The sequence below is a fragment of the Pteropus medius genome, unplaced genomic scaffold (assembly GCF_902729225.1).
Source record: "Pteropus medius unplaced genomic scaffold, Ma_sr-lr_union100, whole genome shotgun sequence".
NCBI classification, from domain to species: domain Eukaryota; kingdom Metazoa; phylum Chordata; class Mammalia; order Chiroptera; family Pteropodidae; genus Pteropus; species Pteropus medius.
Window position 1 is genome coordinate 481576 of NW_024345916.1, and position 19524 is coordinate 501099.

At 44.3% G+C, this 19524-nt stretch overlaps 1 protein-coding gene across 2 annotated transcripts in view; it reads right to left on the reverse strand.

Moving 5' to 3' along the window:
* Window positions 1-18959, reverse strand: part of BCAR3 (BCAR3 adaptor protein, NSP family member) — a 185106-nt gene extending 166147 nt beyond the window's left edge. For both annotated transcript variants that reach the window (XM_039874791.1, XM_039874789.1), the window contains exon 1: window positions 18707-18959. The gene's annotated coding sequence lies outside the window, so the exon portion shown is untranslated. The remainder of the gene's footprint in view (window positions 1-18706) is intronic.
* Window positions 18960-19524: the final 565 nt, after the last annotated feature.

The following is a 19524-nucleotide window of genomic DNA, read 5'->3' on the forward strand; positions in this document are numbered from 1 at the left end:
GTCAATAAAGCTTTGATGACCATCTTTGTACAATTTGTTTTATCATACTAAATGTTATTTTTGTATATCCATGAACTCCCAAAATGACTGAGTCCAATTGAATATTGTTAAAAATACTTCATATCACTTCTGCCCTTCAATGACTTTGTACCATTTTCGGCTCAGAGATCAAGCCCTCTTGTAATCAGTCTACCTCTATCTATTCAACCTTCTACCACATTACTTCCCCATAAAAAGCATCCACTACAGCACAGCTAGTTTCTTCCTGCCACCTGCATGATGTGTGTCAGCCCTTTGGCTCCAGTCTAGCTTCTCAGGTTCTTCTAATGCCCATTCTTGGCAGACTGCCCATCTCCTGTCCTTCCTCAAGGCCCAATTCAAAACCCCTCTTGGGAAAACCTTCCCTTTAAAAGGCTGTCACATTTGGGGTCAGTGGCATGCAGGGTAAAGAGTGTCTGACATGAAGTCGGAATTTCTGTGTTCATGTCCATGAGATGGCTGAGATAAAAGTCATTCATCCTTCTTGGGCCTCAATTTCCTCATTCATAAAACAAGAGTTATGATCCTGGCTCAAGGTACTGCCAAGATATTGTCGGGAATAAATAAAATGAATGTGAAATGTTTTAAAAGCTTTGTAAATGTATGAAATTAATATTAATTCTTTCACCAATTCTCCTTTTGCCTTTATTGTCTGTGCCATATAATTAATAGCACTTGATGTATGACCTCTTTATTTTTCAATAGTGTCACAAGCCTGAAACTATAGTCTTGCTTAATATAATGTTGTATAGGAAGCCGGCTTGTTCACTGTGGCTCCAATTGAGCAAAGATTATTCTTTCAACTCTCCTTTGATAGTTGGCATTGAACCAAGGAATTCAGAATTCAGGTGTGGGCTAAGTGGAAGCAATTTAGTTTGTCCCAGGAAGTCACAGAAATTGCTGAAAAAGTAGAGGTCTGGTCAAACTGCTCCCTTCACTAAAGCCAACATTTCAGGACTTCTTCCTTTTGCAAAGAATAGAAAACCACTGTGTTTTGGAGCTGAAGGGGACCAGAGAGGGCATTTTGTATAAATTCTTCATCCTGCAGTTCAGAGGAATGAAGGCACTGACCTTCCTGAGCCTGTATCTGCATCTGCAAAATGGAGTTAGATTACTTGCCTGCCTACCTCTCAAAGGTACTGTGAGGATTACGTGAATGGGCTTTTAAACTGTAAGCAAAAGGCATTATTCTTTTCTACAGTCACTTTGGTGGTTTTAAATCAGGTGTACACATTCCTTAACACTCTTCCCATCCAGAAATGCCTTTCCTTTGAATAGGCAGCCAACTTTAGAGACTTGCGTGCAATCAAGAGAATGTAGCCAACTTCTGAGGCCAGGTCAGAAAAGGCAATTCAGCTCCCACTTGGTTTTCTTGGGATATTCACTCTGCAAGGAGCTTGGTACCATGTTAGAAGTTCAACTACGCAGAGACCACACGTAGAGAAGTCACATGGAGAGGCTATGTGTAGGCCCTCTGGTTGGCAGTCCTAACCTTCAAGTCCCTCCAAGGCCAGTCACCAGAATGTGAGTGAATGAGCCTTCAGAAGATTCTAGCCCCAACCATCAAAACACCCCAGATTTTGAACCTTCCCAGTTGATGTTCCAGATGTCAAGGAACAGAGACAAGCCATCCCTGCTGTGCCCTTTCTGAATATCTGACCCACAGACTCCATGAGCACAATAAAAGAGTTGTTTCTTTGCAACTAAATTTGCGCTGTTTGTTATGTAGCAATGGTATAAAAAACAGTCATACTGGGTAACGATGATCACAGTGACCACAGGAACAACACCAAGTACTGTACTTGTTCTGTGCCAGGTACAACGGCAAACACTGCACTTATTTACCTTACTTTGTCCTGACCAGAAAGAACCCAGTGAAGAAGTCATGATTTTCCCATATCACAGCGAGAAAACTGATGATCAGAGGGGCTAATGATTTACTCACATTCCAAGTGGACTAAGTGGCAGGACCCAGACTGACACCCGGTCTTGCTGGACTGCAAAGCCCACTCCTAAACTACAGCTGAGTCCTCCCTCAGGTAGTGGGTGACAGCCTGGCTGTCAACACAAACCTTTGGACTTGCAGTCGAAGGTCCCTTCCCGCATGCCCAGACTGTGGTTTTCTAGCTCCTCTCTTTCCCCATTCGCCACTTAGAGTGCCCTTCTTTCAAGAGATGAAATGAAACCTCTTCTTTTTTCTAACCTGGTTACTTCAAGCTGTCCTGGTATCACCAGGGAGGTTTCAGACCCTGCAGCCCTTTTGCCTCTTCCTAAGGCTGAGCAGCCATGCAGCTTCATCTCAGAAGCCCTGCTTTTCCTCATAGGCCAAACCCATCAGATCTAGCTTTTTTCCTGAGCTGCAGGGAGAAAATAACAAATAATTCACAGAGTAACTCATTCAAACATCTTAAACTCAAAAATATACTGTGTAACTTATTTGTTCTTGGCCCCCAGAGCCAATAGTACACCTGTGACAAATTATCTAGAAGGTTCTCCACATACTGGTGCTCTCAGCCAGCTCTTGTGGGCTGCCAGCCTCCCACCTGCTCCTACACAGGATGTATGGCTCAGACTGCTGTCCTGGCAAGGCCTTCCCCATCTAGAAGCGAAAATCCATGCCAGCTTTGGCCCTGGTACCCAGACTCTTTCTGAATCTGCAGCTGTACCCAAAGGACCCAGATGTCTTTGAATGTCTTTAGGAACAATGCTGAAAATGCACCTCTTTACCATGCACTTAAGATCTACCTTGGCTTTTCACAGTTAGTTTTCTCTGAGCTGTACCACCTGCTCATTCGTCCAGCCTCACCAAGCCCAAACCCTTTGCTGGCAAGAAGCCACCTTCTTTAAAGGCAGACATGAAGGAAAGTCAGCACGAACTCTTCCACTTAAAACTGTCACTTTGACAGAGTGCGAAGAGAGCTGTCTCGTCTGTCCTAGAGGAATGAAATCCTCCACAGAGTCCATGGCTCATCCTCTGTCACATGCCAGTAATGTTTCTCAAAGGGCTATGACTAACCAACTAGCACTCTTGGGCTTTGAATGACCCCAGAGCTCAATCATGGAGATATGGGAGGATTCTCCTCAGCTACAGCCACAGATTCAAGTCAGCATTGATCTTCTACCATGTGCTGGGCACTGGAAATACAGATACATAGACAAATTCCCGCCCTCATTTGCAGATGGAAATATGTGTTCTCAGTACTTTCAGGTATACCATCAGGTGTTAATTGGTTGTGAGGTGTGTCACAAATAATTTGTTATCAATAATAGGAAGTACCAAAGATTTGAAATAAGAGAGGGTTCATGGTCATATGTACAATACTGCTCTCACTTGTTCTAACACAGGAAAAAGAGTTGGGAGGGGCAGTCTGAGCTCTGTGAATGGCATGTGGTGTTACACTCTTGAGTGTCTTCTGTCTTGTGCCTCAGTGAGGAAAGGCTGAGAACTGCTTGTGAGCCCAGTGAGGGCAGGATGTGAACCTGCTATACACAGAACTCTATATTCCGTTTAACAAAGGAGCTTCCTCTACCTTTTCTTCTAGAAGAGGGACTAGGTGGCAGTAGACTGCCTTTAAAAAAGGAACAAAGCCGAGGGACTCTTGTCTTTTGACTCTGGCAAGGTTTTGTCCACTTGTTGTTAGTTTAGGAAAAGAAAGGGGTGCCAGGTATAGCTGTGGCCATACATTGATCACTATGAACTTCACCTCTCTAGCTGACATCTTACAGATGATACATGAATCACATGGTGCACTATACTAAGTTGATCTCTTCAATAATAACGTTATTTATTTGTATAATGCTTTAAACTGACAGAACATGGTTGGCTACTGGCTGGCATTTGGGTTCTTTTGCATGTAGACGTAAGGGTACTTTACTGTGACTTAAATCACAGAGGAGAGGGGTAAAAAAATGCTTCCACAACTTTGCCTCTTCCTCCCAACACACGCATACACACACATACACGTGGGTGCATATGTGCCCCTACTCTACACACCTAGATCAGGCATTGGCTGTGTGACTAAGATGCTCCATCCAGGGAGTCACTTTTGGCAGGTGAGGATGTGGTGCCCCAACTGTGACATTGGCTATTGCTCATTATGTGCCATTTAAAGCCAAGGACTTTTCATCCTTCAGTAAAAGTGTTTCTCAATTAAAGTGCTTATTGAACTTCAAACTGAATGGCCATTTAAAGGGTGGTTGTAGCACTCCCACAGCCAAATAAATGAAACTTTAGGCTTTGTTAATGCTGAATCTTGGCCTGAGGTTTGAAGGCTGGGTGAAATTCTGCCCTGTACTTGCAAACATTTGAAGAACTGCTCAGTCACCCTTCCAGGAAAAACATGCTTGCATCCTACTGTATATTTTCAGCTTTGGTCTTATCAATGCAGTGATCATTGAGAGCCTAACTCTAAAGTTCAGCCTTCCTTTGTTCTCTGAACATGAAGGGCAAGATGCAGAGTAACCGGATCACAAATGATGAAATTACGGTTATTGGGATGCCTTCCATTTTTATAGCACTGCATCTTTGCAGAGGGCCCACATGATATTGTTTGACCCATCTCAGAGGTGAAACTGAGTCAGAAATTCTATCACTATTATGTGGAAGAAGTGTCAGAAGTTTATAAATACGTAAAGAGATTTGGGGTGAAAGAGTGTGTGTACATTCGCAAGTTCAAAAAGAAGGAAACATTTAATCATTTCATATGGAATATGAAAGAAACATTTACAATTATCCAAGATGACATCTGATGATGTATCATTTTAATTTTGTTTCATTTTAATTTTTTGTTTCATATTCCATATCACAGTTATCTAAAGTCACATACTGACTCTAGGGTTCAGACAGAACAGAATGGGACTCCTCACAGCCAGGAGCCAGCCTGTAGCTGAGGTTCAATGGCTCTTGACACATGTGAGAGGGGAGAACATGTCCTCTGTCATGTAGGCTGCATGGCTCTCCTATCTAGAGCCTCTACCAGTTTGAGTGGATTGTAGAGAACTATCAATAGCACAGACAAAATACGTGGAACTGATAATCAGAAGTTTAGAACTTCGTGCAACCTTAAAGGACCAAATTAAGCTGTGTGTCCAGAATTTCTCCCCTCTCTTTGTGTGTTAGTGCCCTTGGTAGCATGAATTGTCCCTCTTCTAGAAAAAGATTGCTGGCCTAGAGTCATCCAGAGCTATTCTTGGAGTGTTCACTCATAACCTCCTTCCCTCCTCTCTGTCTCTGCAACACCAACTGCTGGTATAATAATCAACCCTACTACCTCCAACTAGTACAGAGCCTTCCTTCACTACATGCTAGAAACCGGCCCAGCAGCCATCCTGGAGAGCCCATCACCCACCCTATGTTATACAAGTCATTGTAAACTGTGTTTCACTTTTCTTACTCCCTGGGGGCTCTGGAGGCTGGGTAAAGAACCTAATGAAGCAAGTTAGCATCTTGACCTTATTTTCCAACATCAACTGAAATTCTTATACATTTTTAAAAAACATTTTTAAACAAAAACATTAACAGAAACTAAAAGCTCCTCAGTTAATTCCAAGGGAAATGAGAGGGTATGTATCATTTGGACAGAGGTATGTCTGTGCCCATTGTCCCTCCACCATAAAGTATACCTTGGAGAATCCCAGGTATGGCTTCTGGAAAGGATTGGAATGACTATGGGCACCAACAGCACTCGGAGAGTCCCATGGCTTTTATAACAATTCTCCTGCATTCCCATGGCTGCTGTGCCAGGAGCTATGTACAAGTTAGCCCTCAGTGCTGGGGTGCCTAGCCTAAAAATTTACACTCTAAGCTTCTAGAGCTGCCTGGAATGGGTAAGGGAGAGATGCTGAGCTGTACTGGCTTTTTGGGGCTGGGTAGGGGAGGCAGGACTTGAAGACCTCCTGAGACTAGCTGTGGTTCCAGCTCAGCCCACAGGTAAGCAAGTCATTGAGGTTGGTGTCTGTTCTGAATCTGATGGGCAGGTGAGTGCGTCCGCCTCTGGGTTCCGGGAAAACAGTGCCTTTGAGTTCCTTGTGGGGCTCAAAAAGGAAGACCTTCACTCCTATCTCCTGTCACAGGCAGGGGGTTTGCGTTCAGACTGAGGATATCTAGCAATTTTTCCAAAGGAGCACAAATCGTGGGGCCCAGAGGATGAAGCCAGGCCGAAGACATGGGCCAGATCTCCCTTCCAGCCCCTCCTCCCTCCAAGAGGAGGAGGCCATACAGAAGCTTCTGCCAGTTTCTCTTTTCTCTCATCCCCACTTTTGTTTGCGCTTGCCTCTCACTCTGAGATAGCCAGTGGTAGGTCTAACTGCATAATTTCCCAGGCTGACTTTCAATGGAGGGAAATAATAATTTTGTGAGGTAAGTCTGTCCAGGCAACAAGGAATAAAATTGTGTCTGCATCATGTGCCTGGTCAACTGTTGGACAAATAGCTGACCCTCTCCAGAAAGTATCACAACTCTTCTGCACTTCCTCTCCTTTTCCTTCAATAGGGAGCAAACAATCCCTCACAGGCTGCAGAGAGCAAGGCACGTGCCCTTCAGAGGTAACTCCTGCTCCCCTGGGGCATTCCTTCACTGACCTCCCAACCTCTTGGACATAGAATCCCCTAACATTGCTACTCCCACCACCCAGCCTTCCTGCTGGTATGAAGTGCAGCCCACAGACTGCTCATGCTGGGAACTCAGCTGAAAGCCCTCCTATCCACTATCTTTAAGTGCTATGGGTCAGTTCCAGGGAACAGGCTTTGAAATGGAGATTTACATGCAAGTGGTTTACTGGGGAGTGCTCTTGGGAACTACACTTGTAAGGCAGTGAGAGATGAAGGCTTGGACTCACGGCTGAGAAATGTAGAGTTGTGACAGAGGCCTTGGCTGGTCCCATGGGGAGCTCTGAAGCTGAGTTGGCACTTCAGAGAGATCCTGAATGGAAGCAAAGGGCCGAGAGCTTGGTACTTCTGCATTGTCCAGTCACTGGATGCAGTTGTCCCTGGGGTAGGGGCATAACTTTTGGCTGAGGGCAATCCCTAGGGAGGGACCCAGCTGCCTCCCATCAGCCGACGACATTTTTGGCAGCCAGGAGAATGAGTGTCTCTGTTCTGAAGGGAGAACTGGGCAGCACATGCCTGCCAGAGACTAGAAAAAGAGGAGGATGAAGCTGTGGCCTCCAGTTCTTACTGCTCCAGATAACCCCTTGTTCTGTCCTGTTAGGAGACAGGGCCAGGGGAGGAGAGAAGGAGAGTTACCAGGGAGCTCCACCAGTGATTGGAAAAGAACGAGCATGAGCATGAGCATGAGCATGGCCTGCAGAAAACAAACTGATGGCCATCTTGGGGATGGAGTCCAAATTTAAGTTTAAGTGGAGAGCCCAACATGACCAAATAATTTGTCTGGGAGAAAAACATAACTGGGAGCTAGTTCTAGGATGGTCTAAACCTATGCTAGCTACTTCACTAGATTCTCAAAGGTTATTGTAACCCTACTCTGCTTTGAGCTTCCTGGTGTATGTCATTTTTAAAGCATGGGGATCCCAGGAGGAGAATATCTGAGAAGTGTTCTGAGAAATGCTGACCAAAGCTAGGAGCAATGTCCGCTTATCTTTTTACCTTATGTGTGTTCATCTTTTCTCTACGAACGACTTGGGTCTCTGAGTCATTGAATCAGGTTCAATTTGGTTCTCTGCTCTCTGCTCACCCTCTTGGCATCATTGCCACATCTTTATTTTTCCATTATTTGGAAATTGGGGCAGTGGGTGGTGGCCAAGGAGAGGCTGTGTGAGGGAAAAATGAGAAAAGAAGTCCTGTTCTCCACCACTGCCAACACTTTTGCAGGCCGAATGAGAGAGAGATTGGTCGGTTCAGTTGTAGAATGTTCTGGGCCTACCTGTCCCAGCCAAGAGTACTCATCAATATATATGCTACACAGTCCACTATCACTCTCCCCTTCGTAGCTATGCAGAATTAGAGATAACACCAGCTTGTCATTATCCCCCAAAATAACCTCACAGAGTATAGGCTGATGCAACCCATGGCCTGTGACACAGCCAGCAACAGCACTTGAAGTGTGGCAAGGGTGAAATATTGCCCCGCAGTCGAAAATGGCTTTTGCCACCAACAAAGAACCATTATAACAACAGGAAGGCACTAAAAGCCAGGAACAATGTAGGCAGGAATGTCTCTCTCTCTCCCCCCACTTTATGAAAAAGAAAGAGAGATTTTAACCCTTCAGTGTTTGGCTAATATCCTCGGCAACGCTGGCCAGAGGTGATTGCAGCTCCATCCCCATCTGGGCACCCGGGAGGGCTGGAGCAGCTTTGGGCTGGAAGGCAGCCTGCTGGGTCAGGTCAGGGATGGCGCCTGACTGTGTCACCAAGTAACCTCTGTAGGTGCTAGAAAAGTAGCATGCGGAGCCCCGAGTGGCACAGGAGCTTTATGGGTAATTTTTGCTTGTTTGAGCCTACTGCTTTCTCTTCACTTTTCATTCCAGCTCTGTCCATTAAAAATTTAAATAATCAAATAACAAATGTTTATTGAAAACCCACTAAGCCCAACACTCTGAAAAACCATTGTTCTCTTCCTACACAGCTTCCACTACTCAGAAGGTGTTCCTCCTTCTTCTCTGCAGAGATATTCCTTGAAGACCCAGCCTGAGGTTCACTTCTTTCTTGAAGCCTTTCCTGGTCACTTCTGCCTGCTGCAGTCTTCCTTTCATCTCTCCTTACCTCCTGCATCACATTCCTAGCCCCTCCATTCCTCCTCAAGATCTCTCAGTTCTATTCCCCTCTCTCAATCCTACAGCAGGCTCCCACCACCCCTAGTCTAATTACTGCTTCATTCCTGCTCTTTCTGCCTTTTGTTTTGCCCTCTTTAGTCTGTTCTCCATGCTGCAGTGTTCATTCTAAAAGACAAATATGATCATGTCATTTAACTGTCCAAATGTTTTTATTATAGCTAATACTTACTGAATGTTTACTGCATGCCAGGCTCTATTCTAAGTGCTCTGCATGTAAAATTCATTTAAATCTCACAATAACCCTATGAAATGGTTATTTCTCTCATTTCACAGATGAGGAAACCAAGGCCCAGAGAGGTTAAGTAAACTGTCCAAGGTCACACAGCCAATAAGTGTCAGAGCCAGCATTTGAACCCAGGCAAACAGGCTTCAAATACCACCCTCTCAAGCAATGCACTATAATTATACTACTTCTCAATAGCTCTCTGTAGCTCTTAGGATAAAGTCAAAACTCCTTAACACTCAAGGTCTCTCATTCTAGACTCATCCTTATTCACTTTGCCAACATAACTGTGATTTCATTCTTTTTTACTGCTGAGTAATATTCCATTGTGCATATATACCACATCTTCTTTACCTATTTATCATCTATCGATGGGTACCTCAGTTACTCCCATATCTTAGCTATTATAAATAATGCTACAGTGAACACAGGGGTGCATATAACTTTCCAAGATAGTGTTTCTGTTTTCTTTGGCTTCATACCCAGAAATGGAATTACTGGGTCACACAGCAGTTTTATTTTTAATTTTTTGAGGAATCTTCATACTGTTTTCCACAGTGGCTGTGCCAATTTACAATGTCACCAACAGTGCACAAGGGTTCCCTTTTTTCCATACCCTTGTCAGCACTTGTTTGTCAATTTATTGAGATTAGCTGTTCTGACAAGTGTGAGGTGATATCTCATTGTGGTTTTGATTTGTATTTCCCTGATGATTAGTGACCCTGAACATCTTTTCATATGTCTGTTGGCCATCTGTATTTTTATTTTTTGAGATATGTCTGTTTAGGTCCTCTACTCATGTTCTAACCAGATTATTTGGTTTTTCGGTGTTAAGTGGTATGAATTCTTTATATATCTCTGATATTGACCCTTTATTGGACACGTTATTTGTAAGTATCTTCCCCTATTCAATAGGTTATTTTTTTGTTTTGTTGATGGTTTCCTTGGCTATGCAAAACCTTTTTAGTTTGATATAGTCCTATTTGTTTATTTTTGTTTTTTGAGAATTTTTATAAGAGTGTTTTAGCCAAACTGATGACACATGTGCTGGAGAGCAAGATCTCAAATGCTCCTTGTTTATTTTTATTTTTGTTTCCCTTGCCCAAGGAGACATATCCAAAAAGATATTGCTAAGACCACCCAGTCGGCATCTTTAAATGCAGTGCCAGGTCACAGAGATATGTGGGGCAGCAGGCCAGACACAGAGAAACCTCTGGGGAGGTTCTGGCTTTATAGTTGAGCCATCAAACAGCACTGGTGACCCCTCCAGACCTATCCAGAACCACATGAGTCAGTGAATTAAAAGTACTTCAGAGAAGTGAAGATTTGGAACAAATGTATTCGGTAGCACTAAGAGCATGGTGTGCGTGTGTGCATGCGTGCATGCGTGCGTGCGTGTGTGTGTGTGAGTGTGTGTGTGTGTGTGTAGGGTGGTGACTGCCCTGGGCAGTCTCAGAGATGGTGCTGATAACGACCAAGCTGCCAGCTGCCTTTCTACCCATGCTAAGAGGCAAGAAAGCCCAGGAAGTAGGCAGCAGGACTCTCTAAACGTCCATCCACTCAGATGAATTTTCTTTCTGACTAGGAATGTCAGTCACTCCTGCGACCTGGTCCACTGACCTCAGTCCAGAGAAAGTCCTGGCTTCGGGGCATACCCAGCCTGAGGCTGAGCATGCGTGCCTGACTACACTTTATTCCTGACTCCTTCTTAGAGTCTTCTTCAGACTATTTAGAAAACCACAGGGTCTCCTCTATTTTGATGGTATCAACTGTAACCTTGTCTTGGTAAATCGATTGTGCTGGATCTTTTAAAGTACATCTGTTGAAGGTTTCCAGGGAATTTTTCTAGAGCTTATCTGATTAACTGGGGCCAATTTGCTAAGCTCCCGAGTAATGGAATCTGCTTTAAGCTTCGAGACATCGAAACAAAGACACTTAGACAAAGATGGCTGAGATTAAAATTTATAGTGCAACAAAGGCTATATTATAGACAGAGAAAGAAAAGGACCTTGGGATAGAATTTATATAGGCACAAGGTCGGGGAGCAGCAGGTACCTTAATCCTAAAAGGCAAATATGTGACAGAGTGAAGGAGGCCTCCTTTTATATTTAATGAGCCTGCATGTAGTCATTGTTTCTAAAGCAATTGACTCATTTAGAATCTGGTACAAGACTAAAAAGATCCCCAAAGAACTAAGAAATAGCCACAAGAAATTAAGCACAATGCCTACCCAGGCGGAGTGGTAACTGGGCAGAAGGGGGACAAAGCTGGTAGAAAGAATTTTTGCTGTATAAGAGTTGATGGTTTCTGGGTTTCAAACCATGTGAATGCATTACTCTTTTCAAAAAATTAAATGAAAAAAATGAAAAATGAAAAAAATGAAAAAAATCCATATCAAGTTTGATTTACCATGCTATTTCAAAAAATAAATATAACGTGCAATACATTACAATTAGGCAGAATTTCTGGAATTAGAGATTATAAAAGTCCTTGTTTCTAGGTGTGGAGAACACCTTCCGTCTAGGAGCTCTGAGCCCCTTTGTTTATGCCCTGCCTTAGTCTAGGCCTCACAGGGACAGGGACATCATGGGGCTGGAGCCCTTCCGGCTTTCCTGAGGTATGCTCAGTGAAAATCAATGTGACATGTAGGACTGAGTGGCAAGCAAGTGGCTACATGCAAGGCTGTAGTATCAGAGTCAACAACCGGGGCAGCAGCTAATAACCTTGTTTGCAGAGAGCAGCCCTCCTGGAGAAGCCAAGGAGGGAGGCTGGCCCTGCCCAAAAGACTAAGTGAGGTGGAAGAGATGTGAACAGCTGCCCAAATGCAGGTGTTCAGACAGGAGGAAACCAACAGTGGAATCCATGCCAAGGGATGAGATAAGAAAGAAAATTGTACCCTGGTGGTTTTCAGCTGAAAAGTGTGGTATAGAAAACTACACAGGCCATATGGGCAAATCAGAGAGGTGCTGGCCACTGAGAGCTGAGCTGGCAAAGTTATCTGTGGGAGGACGCTTGGAAAACCACCATCACCCACCCGTTTAAAGAGGGGGATATGCTGAACCTTGGCAAAGTAGAGAAGTTAGAACTAGAGCTGAAAGTATGTTCTGGTCACCCAGAATGAGAACACATAAACAAAATAAGAAGGGACTGCATAGCAGAGGAAAGTTTAAATTAAAAAGTCAGCAGCAATGACAGATTTGATTTCAGCTGTGCAGTCATCCCATGGCCTTCGGGGAAGTAGAGAGAGGGCGTCCTTGAAAGAAGAAAGTCTGGAAGGGCTCTTTGGGGCCTCTCTTTTCATGGGGATAAGGTATCTGGGAGCCTCCAGAACAAGGGCTCTTCATGAGAGAGATGTAGGCTCCCCCCTGAGCCATAAAATCCCTCCTCTGGTCCCCTGTGGGCGCTGATTCTGAGTAGGTTGCCCAAGGGGACTGAGCATCATAGATGAAGGCAATCCCTTTTAGCTCAAAGGCTATCTGCTCCCGCCCTACTCAAGAACAGCAGGCTGTCAGATCTGAGTGTCATTGCACTGGCCCCCAAGGGCCTTTGAGCGCTGGCTCAGAAAGGCCCTGAAGTGTCCCAGGCTCTGTGGGGTAAAGGCAGTGCGCATACTCCCAAGAAGAGCAAAGAGAGCCAGCTCTATAATTTCCTAACACTGAGGGAGGAGGCAGAACAAGCATAGACCATATAACTTCCCGAAAAGCACAGCTGGCAAGCGTACCCACACCGTGAGGTTGCAACTCCCTGAGCTAATTAAAAGGCAGAGCAATGAGAATGTCTGGATTGCTGCATAAGCATCTCTTAGGGAAAATATATTTATGGTATCGCATACCCAGGGCTTCCTCTTCACTTCTGAGAGCCAAGTCGGACACAGGTGATTACTGTTTAGAACTAAATATGTGTAGGGATGTGTGAGTGTGTGTGTGATGGGGGTGAATAAGAAGTCAGGCAGAGAGAATTACACTGCTATCAGCCAAGGCAGGCTACCATCTTCCCTCTGGTTCCCCTTAAGGACAGAACAATAGGCAAAGGGCTCAAACTGCACCATGAAGGAACTGGAGTGGCCATCGGGGAAAATAAAAAACAACCTCCAACTCCAGTGATGGGGTGTTGTAACATTTTGGCTTCTGGGAGGTGTTGCTTTCTAAGTTTAAACAATTATTGTTTGAGTTTAACCCTGCTTGGAGCCGGAATGGGCCAAATCATCATTAAGAATTTTTTCCGCTTTATGAATCTATAAGGAAACTTTTTTCGAATTCTCTCAGGTTTAGAGAATTCCCCTGGCACAGGAAGTCTGAAACACTTCCAACTACGGATTGGGGGTCCCTCAGGGAGCCCAGCTGGCAGAGTTTCCTCGAGAACTCTGCCTACCTCAAGGGCCACCAGGAGAGTCATCTGAGGAGGGTATTGGAAATGTAGCTGAGCTGCCGGATGCCAGATAAATTCTGGCACCAAGAAAGAGGGCAGAGGCAGTACGCCTCTCACCTCTTCCCTGGGGAGGGCCCCGCTGGAGCCTGCACTTCATCCTGAGACAGTGATGAATCTCACTGTTCAGGCCTGTAAAAAAGGAAGGAAAAAGGCTTTTGAGTCAAATAGCGGGAAAGGGGGAAGGGGAATGTTCCAACTGTCCCTTGGCCCAGACTCCACTGGGAATCAGTCCCAATCTTGACAAAAATTCTAAGTTGAAACGGCAAGAGACCCTGTGAGGCATATAACAGAAGACCTGTGAGCATGGTAGGGGAGAGCCTGCCTTGTTCCAGGTGGGGAGAGGCCGAGAGCAATTGCAACATCGGCAATGGCAGAGGCGGTGATGGCAAATGCAGGTCACCTGGAGACAGAGTAGAGTGTGGCTCTGACCCCAGCCTCAGGAAAACTTGAATGTTTGCTAAAAACTCTGTGAGGCCCCTGGGCCTCTGTCAGGCAGAAGCTGGGCAGTGCCTTCAGTGAGCTCGGAGTTCCAGTGACTCTACTGGGTGAGAGCTGAGAGACAAAGACAGGATGCCCTTTCTGACTGTGTCCCTTGGGCAGGAATCAGGTTGGGGAGGTGTTACACATAAAGGATGGCGTGTAACCTGACAACATCCCTGTGAACACATCAGAGGGTGAGAATTACCTGTCTTCAGAAGAAAAAGAAACTAACGATTCAAAAGGTTATCAACAATTTAGCCAAATTCCATTTGGTGTGAAGACTATCCATAAGCAGGGAATTATGGGGGAATGGGGAAGGACATGGGGCTATGGGTGCAAACTCCATCCCACTCTCAGTTTCCTAGGGAACTAACAAATTGTTTCAGGACCACCAACAGCAGCAGCACATGAGCCCCATCTGGGTGCACACACCCCATCTCGTTCTTCTATGCCAATGATTGTCATCTTGCATTCCTTACGACCAGCCTAGGCTCTCAATGGACGCTCTCAAGAACTTCTGAGGCTGCGCAGAGACCTGCTGAAGACCACTGTACCACACCTTTAGCATTGGAATGAGAAATCAGTTTTCTTTATTCTCAAGTCCTGTCCTCAGCCAGTACAGTGGTAATAACACTAGGTACTATAAAGTACTTAATATACCCAAGTACTGTGTTTCCATTTTATCCTTACAACCCTATAAGGTTAATTCTATTATTATATTCGTTTTATAGATGCGAAAACTGAGTTAATCACAGTTTAAAGATTAAGCGCCTTGTCCGAGGTCACACAGCAATCTAGTTCCAGAGCCCATCCCCATAGCCACTCTGCCATAATTGTGTTCTTGAACTTTAGATGCGGAACGAAGGCAAAATGGTAAGAAACATGACACTTCATAAGACAACCTGGCTCCCCCCATAAGAGACTGGAAAATCTATCTGCTTTAATGCCTCACACTTGAGAATTGTTTCCTATTACGATTCTGCCTTGTATTATTACCGTGAACACTAGGACAAATGATATAACTTCTCCATGATCCTATTTCCTTTCTCAATGGAACAATTAAGTGGACCAGGTATCCTGGGTGGATTTGGAATAGGTAAAATACTCTCAAGCAGCTAAGGAAGAGAAGTCAGAAATGAGAACGTCTGTTCCGTTTTCTGAATTGTGCGGTATTCACAGACTTTTAGAGCTGTCAGGGACCTGTGGATCTTAGAATCCATGTCCTTCAGGAGTTTCAATATTATTGGGTGAAAACCTTACCCAACACAAAAAGTCTTTCAAACCACATTCCTGAGATGGTGCTGGGGCCTACAGGATCAGGGAGCTCTTTAGGTCCCCAGGAAGCCATCCCTTCTCTGCAAGGCATTCTTCTTCCACCAAATGTTCCCAAACACATGTCATAGTGTTCTCTAAAGTTAATTCTTAGATTGCGCCATGTCCATCTTGCTCCCGCCAGAGTCTAATTCTGCCCTCAGGTGAGGCTAGAGGAAATCATCTTCCACTCTCTTGTGGCAGCCCTTACCATGAAGGTGACTTATCGTGTCTGTCCTGATGCTCTCTTATCCAGGCTAAACTGTTTAGGCTTCTTCAGTTATTTGTCATTCAACCTTATTTCCGTAGCCATCACCATCCTTAATCACTCTCCTCTGAATGTACTTGGGCTTGTCAATTGTTCCTCTAGCCTGTTGATTCTACAGCTATTTACTGATTGCCTACCAGGAAGATAGCAGATGCTAAGAATGTACAGAAAAAAAAAAAAAAAAATCTCTGTCTTGAGAAGCTCACTGTCTTGGGATGGGAGTGGGAGTACTCTCAAGCAATTGCAACATGGGGTGGGAAGTGCTACAATAGGGGCAAGCCCAGGAAGGCTCTGAAAGAGAGGATGGGCTGGCCAGGTGGAGGTGTGTGTGTGTGTGTGCGTCGTCGTGTGCTTGCGTGTGTGTGTGTGTGTGTGTGTGTGTGTGTGTGTGTGTGTGTTGGAAATGCACTCTAGAGGGGAGAGAGAAAAGAACTAGTTTTGGGAACTGCTTATGTTTTGGAACTACTAAAGTCAGGGTTGTGGGTCAGTGGAGGACAAGAGATAGGCTGGAGAGGTCAACAGAGGCCTCAGATCATGAGGTACAATGTGTGAGACTGTTCTCAGAGCAATAGGGAGCTATCAAAGGCTCATAAGCAGAAGAATGACACAATTGAATTTCAATTTTAAGAACAATCACTATGATTGCAAGTTGGAGAGAAGACTGCAGGCAGATGTGAAACTAGAGGCAGGAGATGCCATAGCCAGATGAGCGAAGAGCAAAGTTGGATTCTAACCTTCCTTATTCTGGAAGCTGAGCATCTATCAATGCTGCTTGCAGTTCTGAGCTGTCCTGTCTGCACAGCTCATTCTTAATTCATATTCAGGGGCAACTGAACCTTTTCTATAGGAATAGCAATGACAGCTCTCTCCCAGTTAAATTTGTTTTAATTGTTTTCATTTTAATCTTGTTTTAAATTTAATCGTGTCAGTTTCAGCCCCTCTTTTCATGTTATTGAAATCTTTGTGCATCTTGATTCAACCTCTTCAGTTTTACTTAAGGGGAAACACTGAAGGTGTTGTCCAAGGGCTCATGGGTAATCAGTGTGGAAGCAACGCCAAACTGGGCTTCCTGACTCCTAAACCAGGCACCTTGTTATTCTGCCTCTTTGGGAAACTGGTCTGTTTAAAAAGACTAGAATCAAGATTGACTAGAAGCAGCTTACTTGGAAGAACAGGTCTTAGCTTACAGATAGATCCCAAAGGCAGGAAAGGAGGACCCTACACCCCTTTCTAGTATTTCCTCCTGGTGACTGAAAAGACCCCTGAGCTTGAATCTACAATCAACAGAGATGGCATTACACATCCTCAGGCAGCTGAAGGTCACAGTTGTTCAAACCCAATCACTGAGACACTTGACAATGTCAGAAGGCTTTAGAGAATTTTCTAGGGTGAAAAAAATCTTACAGGCTAATGAATGCTTAACAAAAGCTTCTCTATGGAACAGAACTAGTTCAGAATGTAAAAGCTGTTCAGGGAGACTGGACAGGTGATGGGAAATGGGACACTCCTGCAGGTGGGGCAGTGGAGAGGAAGGGGAGGGGACAAGCAAACAGAGCTTCCTTGGATAAATGCCTAGAGAATCAGGGTCTTTCTCAGTTGAGATCTAATCCCCTTGGTCTCTGGACAAAATTTTTTTCCACAGCCCCATGAAACCTGGTGACTGGTCTCCCCTGAACCCTGATCATGAAAGTCTCTGACCCTTGGTCCTGGCTATCAGCAGTAAACTGTGTCTAGAGTCCCGTGCCCAGGTTGACCAGCACTTCGTATGTCAGTCCCTTCACCCACCCCAGTACAACATGCCTCTAGTAGCTCTTTTCCTCTTTTCTCTTTTTCCCTTGATGTTAAGTTTTTCTTTGGCAGAACAGCCCTCTACTTCTAACTAGCTCCTCCTGTATCTCCTCTGATGAACTCACAGGATCTCCACCCTTTCCCAAAATTCAACCCTTTCCCTACCACCCTCCACCTCACTCTTCACTCGAATCCCCACCTCAAGTCCTACTAGTGCAATGCCTTTTTAAGACCCTCTGTTCTAAAACCAAATGGCATATGGAAACATCGGACTAGTCAGATGAATAAGAACTTTTTAATTCCTTCAAAATAAGCATATGCCTGTCTTCTAACAATTGTTGACTCCCCAAATTTCACAAAGGGAGTTAGAGCAATAGGGGGCACTCCAAAATATTCTTTTCAGTGAGAGACTATGCAAATAAACCTCTACTTTTGAAATAACAGGCACCCTAAGCATTTTTTAAAAGAGGAGAAACAAGTCATGTGCATTTTGCTCTGAGCCCTGTCCAACCTGAAAAGAAAGCTTCACACAGCCTGGCCTAGGACGCTGACCATCATCTCCCGAACTCTTTCCCTGTGGTCTAACAAAACTCCCTTTGGTGAGCCTCGGCCTGAACTTATTCAGTTCAGGAGATCAGGTGGCAAAAGCTTCACTAAAGCCGTCAACTGGAGAATACTTTTTTAAAGAGCATTTTCTATAGTTTTCTATCTGCATTCTCACACATCTTCAATGACACCTGAAAAGCTTTGTTGAAGTGAAATGTATTTGTCCCAGTTATTCAAATTGCCTCTCTTCCTTGCCAGGAAATTCCCATTTCTGGCAAGAGATGCCTACATAAAGTCCCACACGGCAAAAAAGAAAAGCCTCGCTGACACAGAGGACTTCCAGGGGATTAAACAAACCACTTACAAAAAAAAAAGAAGGAAAGAAAGGAAAGAAAGGAAAGAAAGAAAGAAAGAAAGAAAGGGAAGAAAGAAAGAAAGAAAGAAAGAAAAGAAAAGAAAGAAGAAGAAAAGAAGAAGAAAAGAAAAGAAAGAAAAGAAAGAAAGAAAGAAAAAGAAAGAAGAGAAAGAAAAAAAAAAGAAAAAAAGAAAGAAAGAAAGAAAGAAAGAAAGAAAGAAAGAAAGAAAGAAAGAAAGAAAGAAAAAGAAAGAATAAACTAAAATAAAAGCTTACGCTGCTTACCCACTCAGCATGCCACCTTTCAGAGTAAACACTAGGCACCCAGCAGCTCTTGGCCAACACAAGCATTGGCCCACATGAGCATTTTAGTGTCTTAACTTTAAACAAACCTCCAACTGAACAATTGCTGCATCCAGGTGAATCTAATTGACTTTAACATCCTTCAGCCTCAGATTCCTTCAAAGCCAGAGAACTTACCTAATGACTTGATGACGACCCTTTTATCTATCACGGGCTGGGGTCAAACACAAAGGACCCGGGGGCGCATCCGCCACCCTCAGCCCGGGGCAGCTGTCCGCTGGAGCCTCAGAGCTGCGTGTCCGGCGTCTCCGCACCTCCTCCGGAGCTGCTGGTACGTTCCTGACCGCCCAGCCTCTAGCTGCCAGCGGCGGGAGAATCACTGTGGTCAGATCCAGGCCGTTTGCTCTATGATTGCTTCATTCCGTAGGGTGCTTCCTGCCCTGAGCTACAAGAATGCAGGAGGGGTTTAAGTTCTTAAGAGATACAGATTTTCAACAAAATTCCTTTTCTATGTGTGTACAAGAAGGTGCGTTGCAACATTATCTGAAAGAGGAAATAACTGGGGAAAAATTGCTTGCCAACTGGGGACTGAAATAAATCATGTCATTTTCATATGGCGAAATAAAAAGGAGAGAGGATCTGTATTTGCTGCTATGAAAGGTCTCTACCATATACTGCTGGGTAAAAAAACAAAAACAAAAAATAAGTTGCAGATAGTATTTGCAGTAAAGTCCAAATCATGTTTATTTTTGTATATGTTTTGAAAAATGTCTAGAGTGATTCACACACACTTGGAACAGTGGACTTTGAGGAGACCTGGGGTGGGAGGAGGGTCTTACTTTTTTGGCAGTTTTTGGATTTTCTTTTTACCCTGTGTATGTAGATAGTAGTTTTATAATAAAAGGCATTTTTAAAATTCCTTTCTTGCCTAATGAAAAACATCTTTGTCAGCTAGCCGGGAGCTTCCAACAAACGAAATTTCTCCATCAGCAATC